The sequence below is a fragment of the Ascaphus truei genome, chromosome 3 (genome assembly GCF_040206685.1).
Source record: "Ascaphus truei isolate aAscTru1 chromosome 3, aAscTru1.hap1, whole genome shotgun sequence".
NCBI classification, from domain to species: domain Eukaryota; kingdom Metazoa; phylum Chordata; class Amphibia; order Anura; family Ascaphidae; genus Ascaphus; species Ascaphus truei.
The window spans coordinates 131,883,315-131,895,410 of NC_134485.1; positions in this window are offsets into that span (position 1 = coordinate 131,883,315).

The window sequence follows — 12,096 nt, forward strand, 5'->3', positions numbered from 1 at the left end:
GCTTCGGTGCGACGCCCTAATAGCAGCAGGGGGGCTAAGCCTATTATGGCGATCCCCCCAGGCAAAGGCGTCGGCCCGTCACTCTCTCTCTCTCCTGCTCACGTGCTTGTCTGCTCCTGACCGCCTCCTGCGCTCCAGCTGTCATGCTCCGTCTGTCCGACCGTCAAGGATCTGGTGCGGCACCCCAAAAGCAGCGAGGGGGTTTAGTCCATCAGGACGATCCCCCAAGGCCAAGGCGCCGGCCCTTCACCATCTCTCTCTCTCTCTCTCTCTCCTTGTCCGCTCTTGATCACCTCCCGCTGCCTGAGATGGCGTACCCCCCTAATAGCAGCATGAGTCTTAAGTCCCTTCCGGAACGATGACTCAAGGCCAAGGGGGCACAGTCTCAGCTACACAGCTGTTTCGACCTTGATGGGTCTCATCAGTGTGGGGTTGATTTTACTGGGAATGCAAGAGAGGCTATGGGATAGGCTAAACCATAATACTGAGTTAAGTTATGGTGAGTAAAAAAAGTGACAAAAACCCTCCACAGGAAAGCAAATATGTATATATATATATATATATATATATATATATATATATATATATATATATATATATATATATATATATATATATATATATATATATATATATATATATCCATCCATCCATTTAGGCAAACATCCAGCACATGTCATATATCAAATTACAGAAATCATACTAAAACCATAAATAAATAAATAAATAGAATACAAAAGCATGGTAATAAAATGTGAAAAGTAGAGAACAATATTTCAGATGCAATAACTATTGAAATAATAAAAACCTAATACAAAAAAAGAAAAACAAGCCCCCTGATCCTTGCTGGTTACATAGTGGGACAGTCTGGCCTTATTAAGCATGGTTTGAAGCTGCTTTTCCAGACTGGAGAAGCTATTACTCCTATTCTTTTGAATGGGGCTGCAGAATCCATGTGCATCACCAGCTTCACAGCATCATTACTAGGGGCCTGTGGTCTTAAGCAGAGAATATGTAAAAACTAACCAAATAACTAGTATTCCTTTTTATATTTAGGGCCATTTTTATTAAGCAGTGCTATTTCCTAAGACACCTCCCGGCGCCAGAAGACACCTTAAAGCCTATTCATGTGAAAATAATAAATGAGTGTGAAAGCAACGGTCCGCACTGCTGTAAAATGTTTTGGTGGGTATATATTTTTTAATTACCTGCACCATGACCTCCCTCAGAGACCATCTGGGGGGTCCTTTGAAGAAAATCCTCAATCCCCCAACCTGTGGGAACCCCAACTAGAGAGTTGCAACGTCACCAAGAGAGGATGTGACAATTTTCTGTTGGTGACCCTGGCTGCAATCCATGTATGTCTTTTTTTAAAGGAAACAACAAAAATGCTAAAGTCAATTTTACCTGCAACTGGGACGGGGGGTTCTGGAGCTGGGGGCATCTGCTGGTTAAACTCTGCATAATACCCTCCTCTAACATTAAAAAAATAATAATAATAATTTGGGGTGAATTGCTGCTGAGCATTATTGTATTTTGTGTGTTTGCTTTATAACATTGTAACAAGTCTTTCCACTTTATCAAACATTTTCCTCATTGTCTTTCCACTTTATCAAACATCTTTTGCAAAGACAAACACGCACAGGAACATTTAATCAGAATATGCCCTCGCAGGGCTTCAAATTGTCAGATCGCTCATTAACTTTGCAATAAATTAGCTTTGTGGTACTGCAGGAACAAGAACATGAATAGGCGTTTTGATATGTAGCAGGAACATTAGAAATAGTTCACATCAAAGGCAGAATCGCAGGTCTGTGACAGCACTGCAGTTATGCACACATTTTACATGTGAAAGTTGTATTACACTGGGCTTTAAAATAATGCCCATAGCCTTGTATTACATTTCAAGCCGCACGGCAGTTTTAGGCCCAGATTCAGTAAGGGGCGCTAAGCTTTAACATGTCTTAACTTCCATTCAATTGATTGAGACTTAAAGTGTTCTAAAACTTAGCACCCCTTGTGTATCTGGTTCTGAATAGGGAACAAGATGCCAGCACCCTAAGCAAATAAAAAATGAATTGATATCTAAACTACACTAAATAATTCATCTTAAAGTAACGAAATGCGTCAAAAACAGCATGTGTCTATTCAATATTAGTGATCAAACCTCTCTTAAAAGTTTCAAAATCACTCAAACGAGTTTCTTGTTGATGTCTAAAAACGGTTACCTCACAAAAGAGCGCCGACCACAGCTATTCACTTTTTAATAACATTACATCATTCTCTTTACTATTCTGTTATTCTAAAAAAAAAAAAAAAAAAATATTCAACAAGTGAAATGCTTTCTTTGTAATCTTAAATAATGAAGAGGTGCGTCAAATTATTGCCTCACCAACTAATGTACCCTTCATTTTCTTTAATCCCTCTAAACCTTCAGCTCTGTGAAAGAAGTATACTTACTTTCCTTAGGAGCGTCACTTCTTGGAATAAGTAGTGATTGGCAAATCTATGATGGAAGTACGTACATTAAGGCAAATATGTTATATTTTTTTTATGTTTGATGTTATCTTATTGTTATACAGTAGGTCACCTGCGTTTATGTTTAAAACAGTTTGCAGATACTTAGAAACATGGGTAAAATCATGTAAAAACTTGGGAGTTTTAGTGAGAATGGCACATTGAATATTTTGTGCTTGGGATCTAAAAAAAAATGTAAAAATGTGAAATATTATAGTTTTTGTTTCCTGTTCCAAAGAAAAAAGCTAAATACACTTATCCCAAACTTCATAGACATGGAGAAAAGGTGTCTTCTTAGTGTACTTTTGCTTAAAATGTTTTGTTACGTTGGCAATTGTTGAGCCCCAGAAATGCCACCTACAAATTTGCTTTAGCATATGTAACCCATATCCCCCCCCCCCCCCCAGACACATATGTTATATCTAGGGTGTGTGAGGGCGGATTACATGTGCGTGGGTGGTGCGTACCTGTGAGGAACAGGAGGGCCTGAGCTTCCCGCGATGTTGTTGGGGACACAGGACCAGGCTTCTGGGGTAGTTGCCTCATTGTCTTTAGTGGTGGTGCAGGGCCTCCATCCTCTATAACTCCCAGGGATATGGGGTAGGACCCTTATAGAAGAAATAACCCTGGTCCCAGGGTGGATGCTCCAGAATCACACAGAGTCTCTGGTAAAATCAGCAATGTCTCTTTATTCTTGTAGCTCACACACAGCAGCAGTGGCAGCACACAGCAGCAGCAGTACACAAGACCCTCCAATCTGTACAGGCCTTTCCTCCTCTCCTTCCCTCCAAGTGTGTACTCCGACAGGATGGTCTGTGGGGTCTTTGCTCCCTGCCGCCACCCTCAGCCCAGGGCACTCAGGGTGGGGCTAGCTCTTCCCTCACCCCCTAAGCAGGGTGAGGGGCACTGGTCCACCTATTGCTAACTAGGCCCTACTCCACAGGAACCTAGCTAACTTCCCTGTCTGACTGTCCAGTCAGACACTCCAACACTAACTGAACTGCACACAGAAAGGAACTGCAACTAAGTTTAGTCAGCCCCACCCCTCATGATGTCAGCAGAACCGCCCCTCTGTCTCAGGCCTGCAGCAGAGTCAGGGGCTTGCATCTATCAATCAAGGCAGGGCTTGAAGGGGGAATAATCCATAATTACTACTGGCGCCTGCCCTTAACAGGACTTACCACAGCAGGAGAAAGATATACAGCCCATGCTGTTTACAGGGGGCTACACTCTCCCTCTGGTGGAATCCAATGGTCCCCACTTGGACCTAACTTTAACAACCTGGGAAACAAAACACATACTGCTGCGGCCAAGTTTATTCGAGCATTTGCCCGTTCTTGGCCGCAGCAGTAGCCTGGCGCGCGCCCGAGAGTGACGGGCGCGCGCCGAAGCAGCGGAAGAGCGCCCTCCGATCGGGGCGCTCTCCCTACCGCTGCCGGGTCCGCCGGGTCCCCCGGAACCCCCTGCCGCTGTCCCGCGATCGCGGGACACCAGGGCTCCCTCGGGGAGCCCCTGGACGCGCGTGCAGGGGGCGCACGCTCCCGAAGACGCGTGACCGCGCGTCTATGACGCGCGGCACGCCGAGGGGCGGCCACTAGCAAGCCAGGAAATCTCCCGGCTTGCGGTACCGGCCACACTTTAATAAAGTGTGTCGGTAGTGTATCATGCAGTTTGTAGTCATAACATATGCTCACATGAGGTAGTAATACGAAAAAAACACCGGTTACTCCCAACGTGGAGAACCCTAATAGTAATGCTTCGGATCAGGTTTCCTTACTTTCCTTCCATTGTGGTTCGTAATGGTCACAAAGAAGGACTGTACCGACCCACGCTCTGGCCGATATATGACACTGTGCATGTAGATGCACTGCCCTATACTCCAGATCCGAACCAACTCACTGATCCTGTCCTCTTTATGGTAACCTGCCTTACCAAACTTGGTCCGAAGGTATTCTTGCACGGCTTCTCAGAGCCAACTATCTCTGCTCTCCTCTATTTCCCGCATTATGGGTTTGGCACATAGGGGTATTCGTATCCATGTGACTGCCTATACCTAGCCACTATGGCTCTGTCGGCTCGGCTCAACTTAGTGAGCTTATGGTTACCCGCCCTGCTTGGCAGTACCCAAAACTCTGGTTCTACAGGAGCAATCTCGTCATATAATATACTGGGGCCCTTGGGCAGAATGATTTTCTGCTCTATCTCCCGGTACCTGCGATCTATCTCGTCCTCCACCTCCTGGGGAGTAAAGGCACCTGCCGCCCACCAATAATCAACTATGTTGTTTTTAATGAGCAGTAACCGCGTACGGTGCATACCTTCGTGGTACCCAGTGAACAGGGGTGCCCACCACTTGTCACGGTGCTCGTACTCTGTGGAATGGCTAGTGTTCTCTACCTCTGGCTCTGCTTGGGATGAGACACCGGATGTCCCCGCCTCTGTAGAGCGCGAGCAATCTCTCCTCCCTTTGGCATTGATGTAAATGGTAGGGTTCATCTTGTGAACCACCTTACGGACAGACCCAGCCTCTGCTGGAGTGTGGGACTCTCGGGCCCCCCCTCTAGCTGCAGGAGAAAAAGGCACAGGGTTAGGCACACGTATCACATTGGCATAATGTATTTCCCCATCAGACCCCTCATCGCTCAATTCCCAGTCCCGCACATCTCTGGAATATTTGGGGTACTTGCTCAATTTATCCCCACTAGGTCCCAGTGGCAACACTCATGACGGGGCAGGGGCAGTGGCCGGGGCGATGGAGCTAAGGGTTGGGGCTGGGGCAATGTTCAAGTCAGTGTCCAGCAAGCGGGTAATACCGCGACCAAGGGACGCTTTCTTGGGTGCTTTCTCCGCCATACTTCTTGCTTCTCTAGATGGGCCTCGGCTCTTCAGGGTGGCCATGGCTACCCCCCGTGGGAGTACAGCGCTCCCGGGCCCCGTTTCACATTGGACCCGGAAATGATGTCATCGCCGGTGCCCGCGGAATCTCCATCCGCTCCGTGGTCACGCACCAGAAGTGCGTCGAAGACCGGAACGGGTGGTGGTGGACCATCCGGTCTGCGGACGGGCCAGTAGGCCGCAAGCCTCTCCTTCTCGTCCTCTTCAGGTTCCGTCTTCGCCTGGCGGGAGTAAGGGGGTGGGGGTGTCTCCTTACCGCTCCGCTGCCGGCTGGTGATCTTGGGGTCCTCCGGAGTCATCTCGGACGCCATCTCCACCGCACTGGGAGTCACCACGGCCGAGGGACTTCTACGGGCCTCAGGCCGCACCAGCGCTCGCCGTCAGAAGGTGTCCGGACTCGTCTGCTCCTCTGTGTTACCGCTAGGGTGGTTCGCCGGTAGGCGCATCGCCAGCGATGGTACGCCAACTTCTTCCTCGGACGATATCACAATCGGCTCCTCCTCAGGGGAGTCACCGGGTTCCTGGGCGATACCGCCAGTGGGTATTGGTATTGGCCCTCCACCTCCACTACCAGTAAGCCTCCTGGTAGCTGGTAGATCGTGGTGCTCAGTTCAGCCATAGTTCACTCAGGGGTGGAACAGTTCAATGTTTCAGCTCCTTGCTCCTCGAATGCCAGGCAGAAGTGAAGCTCCTCGCTCTCACTTCCTGTCCCTCCCTTTGCTGGGGAGGATGCTTCTGATTGGCTCTCCTTGTGCCCCCTCCCTCTGGTGGAATCCAGAGGCGGGGCCCTCCTTCTTTCAGTGTGACGTGGCCTGGTTTGTTAGCCAGTCACAGTACAGGTGGGTGGGCTTTCGGCTTTCGCGCCGCTCCGCTCCTCTTGCAGGGGATCTGGGTTTGGCGCCAAACCCCTGCACATCTCCCGCCACATTTCTCGTACAGTCTCTTTGCACGAGGCATGTGCGTGCTCCAGGATTGGCGGGAATCACAATTTTAGTTTGGCTGCTAAGTGCTGGGCCGCTGATGGCGCGTTTGTCGCCATTTTGGATCCTTCTTTGCTCCGCGGAGCACATGTAGTGACGGCCGCCATCTTCGATGAGCCCACCACATGTAAATGTGTACTACTCTCAGTGTCTACGGTGTAACTCGTCCCTAGACACTGACTGTACTCACTGACACTCTCTGCATCTCTCTGCATGCTTTCTCTGTTGCCCACTATGAGGTGGCATACCCCAGGCTAGGCAGAACTCTTTCTCGGTGCACTGTACTCAGTGACTGTTCTGGCAAGTGCTCTGTGGGGCGTTTTATGTGGGTGCTGGCTAGTGTACCGGGCATCTCCCTAAATACGGGCGTCCCTACTTTTGGCCACTCATAGTGCGGGCCTTGGGCCATGGTCCCTGGACACGTTAGCAGGCTAACCCCCCCAGTTGCCTCACACTATCTGCCTCAAGGGACTAGGACAGCTATAGCTAGGCACCCATCTTACGCCACCCGCTTAGGGCACCCAGGGCATACTGTGCGGGAGTGGCGGTCCACGCTCCCCTGACTACCCCCGGTCTGATATGCCCTACTTTCCTCAGCACTTGCACGGAGAGTGCACATCACTCTTCCCGTTCTGCTTCGCTGTAAGCCTGTCCTGTTCTGGCTCTCAGCAGCGCCTCCAAATGTAACCCATATTCCCCCCCCCCCCAGACACATATGTTATATCTAGGGTGTGTGAGGGCGGATTACATGTGCGTGGGTGGTGCGTACCTGTGAGGAACAGGAGGGCCTGAGCTTCCCGCGATGTTGTTGGGGACACAGGACCAGGCTTCTGGGGTAGTTGCCTCATTGTCTTTAGTGGTGGTGCAGCGCCTCCATCCTCTATAACTCCCAGGGATATTGGGTAGGACCCTTATAGAAGAAATAACCCTGGTCCCAGGGTGGATGCTCCAGAATCACACAGAGTCTCTGGTAAAATCAGCAATGTCTCTTTATTCTTGTAGCTCACACAGCAGCAGCAGTGGCAGCACACAGCAGCAGCAATACACAAGACCCTCCAATCTGTACAGGCCTTTCCTCCTCTCCTTCCCTCCAAGTGTGTACTCCGACAGGATGGTCTGTGGGGTCTTTGCTCCCTGCCGCCACCCTCAGCCCAGGGCGCTGAGGGTGGGGCTAGTTCTTCCCTCACCCACTAAGCAGGGTGAGGGGCACTGGTCCACCTATTGCTAACTAGGCCCTACTCCACAGGAACCTAGCTAACCTCCCTGTCTGACTGTCCAGTCAGACACTCCAACACTAACTGAACTGCACACAGACAGGAACTGCAACTAAGTTTAGTCAGCCCCACCCCTCATGATGTCAGCAGAACCGCCCCTCTGTCTCAGGCCTGCAGCAGAGTCAAGGGCTTGAATCTATCAATCAAGGCAGGGCTTGAAGGGGGAATAACCCATGATTACTACTGGCGCCTGCCCTTAACAGGACTTACCACAGTAGGAGAAAGATATATAGCCCATGCTGTTTACAGGGGGCTACACATATTTTCAATTTTCCTGTAATTTCCCATTTGGGGGGGGGGGAGGAATGTCACTTTGGAAGATACCATTGATTTAGCCAGTCTCACCCATATACTATAATAAAAAGCAGAGCATAGCACACTATTTAATTCAGGTGTTTATAAAAGTCTAGCCCCCAACAACACATCATACTTTGTGCAGCTATAACAGGTGCATTAAAAGGGAGGCAAGTGCCTTCGACTTCCCAATGGCATATAGGGCCTCATGCAGTAAGCGTCGATTATGTGAAATCGGCAATCTTACCGATTAGTCATGTTATTGGCGTTTTTTCCTCTCCGTATGCAGTAAGTGCCGAATACATTCAAAATCAACCCGAAAACAAATCCGCCCACTCTCACGATGATTAGCCGATCACACACAGGTGTATCGGCGTGCGTGGCGCGGTGCTGATAGGTTGCCCAATCACAAATCTTGCTGAATCAGGCGAAACAAGCATGTTTTGGATTGCGCGCCATATTTAAAGGCAACGTGTACTGCTAATCATTCTCTGTGTTGTTGGGAGTGAGAGAGAGAGAGACGCACAGAGCTGGCTGTTTGAAGATTTGCATATTGACTGAGAGACTTGTTGTGTATTGGGTGAGCTTTGTCCATTGTTGTTTTGTTTACATCTTTGTCTTGTTTTATATGTGGAAGTGTTTCGTGTGATTGGCTGTACATTTATTGTCTGTTTTTTGTGAGTGCTGGAAGTATGCCCGCAAAGCGTGGGAAGAGTGATGCTGGTGGGAGTGGGAGTGCTACTCGTGGGAGTACGCGTCGGAGTGAACGTACTGTTCAGGGGAGTGATGTTGCTGAGAGTGAGAGTGGTGTTGCAGGGAGTGGGAGTGCTGGTGCTGCGAGTGGTGTTGCTGGGAGTGGGAGTGCTGTTGCTGGGAGTGGGAGTGCTGTTGCTGGGAGTGGGAGTGCTGTTGCTGGGAGTGGGAGTGCTGTTGCTGGGAGTGGGAGTGCTGGTGCTGGGAGTGGGAGTGCTGTTGCTGGGAGTGGGAGTGCTGGTGCTGGGAGTGCTGGTGCTAGGAGTGTGAGTGCTGGTGCTAGGAGTGGGAGTGCTGGTGCTAGGAGTGTGAGTGCTGGTGCTAGGAGTGGGAGTGCTGGTGCTGGGAGTGCTGCTGGTGGCGCAGTTGCTGATGGGGTGGATGGTGGTGGCGTGCTTGCTGGTGGGCAGCTTTTGGAGGCTCTTCCATTGGAAGAAGGAGAGTCCAGTCAGCACCAGCCAAGCTCTGACCCTAAACCTGCTCGGAAGAAACGTGTGGAGAAGCCACGTAATCCTCGCTTCAATGACCAGGAAAATACAGCTCTTGTCACTGGCATTCTGGAGCACTATGACAGTATATATGGACATTTACTAGGTAAGTGTACATTTACATTTATTATTCAAATACATGTGATCCTAGGTCATCTGAGTTTTGTTCATATGCAAATATGGCTTCACAATATCTTTCTATGTTAATTAGTCTGGAAACACAGCTTTTTAGCATGCCTTACAAGGACAACTAAACACAGGCGGTCAATTTGCCATAACTGCATACAATATGAATGCAACCTTGCTTACATGTATAGGTTTAGTAGTGAATGCTCATGTGCTTCACATATTACACATAAAACAGCATGTTTGCTATCTCTTGGAACAGCTACAGCAGCGGCAGCTCTTATTCGAGCAAAAGCCGCTGGCTGTATGTGGCTGGGAAGCGGGTAGCCGCGGCGCGTGGCGGCGCACTGTGACGTCACAGTCACATGCGCGCCCGGCTTCCCCGTCTTCCCCGGCTTCCCCAGGCTTCCCCGACACCCCTGGAGATGACATTAAGGTAAGCGGGGGTTCGGGGAAGCAGAGTGGCAGAGCAGAAGGGGTACAGGGGTCCGGAAGCGTGTTTAAATTGCGCGCGATGGAGGAGGGGGGGTGAGTGGGGGAACGCGGCGGCGCGCGTGCATTACTGGCGGCAGCTGGGGCAGATCCCGGCATGCCGCCGGTATTTAGTTCAATAAGATATGTCGCTACTGTAGCAGTGTAGGAAACTGGTGCTTATATTATTATTCATTTACCTCATATATTTGATATGTTTTTCAAGGGCGGACAAGTTCAGCAAGCAGAAAAGAAATGTGGGACACAATAGTCATTGGTGTCAATGCGTGTGGGAATCATGTGAGGGACAAGCGGAATTGTCACAAGAGATTTGATGATATTAGGTCCAAATTGAAAAAGAAAATACAACACCAACGCGTGCATGCTACTGGCACTGGAGGTGGGCCCACACCACAACGTCTCATATTAAGTCCATTGGAGGAGCTGCTTCGGGCAAAATTACTTCCCGTCGTCGTGGAAGGCTTACCTGGTGACCGTGATATAGGAATTTACCCCTCACAATTTCCACCAGGTGAGAAATATTACTGTACTAGGCGTGTCGTTGCTTACAGTTATTTTGCATAGTTACACTGCTTTTTATACTGTCTTCACAATATAAGCATACCTGCATCTATATATGTATATGTCTGATTCTGTATATATATATATATCTAAATAGACATATATGTTGTAGTCCTACTAAAAGCAGTAACTATTTGAGCACGTGCCATTGCGTGCTCATTTACATGTGAATTCCCAAAATGCATTGCTGCAGTGGAAGCAATTGATGGTGGGCGAAGATGGGGAACAACAGGGTAGTACACATGTGTAACACATGTTAATCAGAAATTATTACTAGCTACAGGTACAGAACAGAAATATGTAGAATATTATTGTGTATTTATTTATTTTACTCCGACAAACATGACATTACTGCCTATTTTAAGCATGCATCAAATATATTGCATGCAACGGCCTACAAACATCACTTGCACTAACACATCTATAGTTGTTTATGAAAAGGTCCATTTTTGCTTTAAGTCATATACAGACAGCATAATGAGGCACACGTATCATATTTTATGTCATTGTTTTCATAACTTCAAAACTGCACACGACTATTTAGCTCATCTACCATTGTGTTAAAGCAGCTGCAATTAATATCTCATCACAGCATACACTTCAACAGAGGGGGTGGGGTTCAGCACACACACTAATTACAGCCTCATTTTAGGGGCAACTTAGTTCACACCATTTTCACCTGTTTCAAGTAATTGAAAGGTGTGGCTCATTAGGCTTTTTGGGGAAGGGAAAACCGTTCTTACAACCTCACTAGCACAACTGAAGTTAATCACACTCATTTGAAAGCTTCACTTTAGCTACTAAATGCCCCAACAACTCATTACTTATCAAACCGTACGTCACACATTAGTTCACTCATATCTATAGTTGAACTACTATCAACGACACATTATCACACACTGCATGTCTTGTCTTGTTTAGTCACAGCCACATTCATGTGTGCCACATCTTATATTAATGTACCACACATATCCTCTACCAAAAACAACACTTTTTGCAATATGACCACCTTCATGATAACCATTGTGAATGGTCATCTCATGATAGTTATGTACATTATGATACTGATATCACTACACAACATATGATTTTTATGTACTAATTTAATGTATTTTTCCTCACGCATTACTGCAGAACCATAGTATGTTGTATGTTAGGGAACTCAAAACTTCTAAGTACACAGGCATGTACATTGTTATTACAACTATTTATGTTCACTTTCACACACACATTTTGGGTTAAGGAAATGATGCTGTTAGATACTCATAAATACAGAACATACAATAACTGTTTGTTCAATATTTACACATGTAAATGTAAAACTTATGTTATTGTTATATATAGTTGCCCCTGAAGGACATGTGTCACCTGAGACTGAACAAGTGTCTTCACCTGGGTCAGCCAGCTCAACACACCTAGAAGGTGAGTGTATCAGTTGGTGGCCATATAATATGTGCTCTTCTATATGTTATGTTGTCATGTTCATTATTTGTTTTGCACATCTTCTTTAAATAGGATTACTTAGTGTCAGTGAAAATGAAGTGTAAGGCAACTTGTATTGTGTTAGTGATGTTAACTATCATGTAGGAGTTTTGAGTTTACAGCAAGTTTTCATTCACTCATATTTCATACTGAGTCCAAACATTATTCTTAAGTCAAGGTAGTTTTTAATGTGAGGTTATAAAACGTATGGAAACATGTTAGTTGTTACTTATG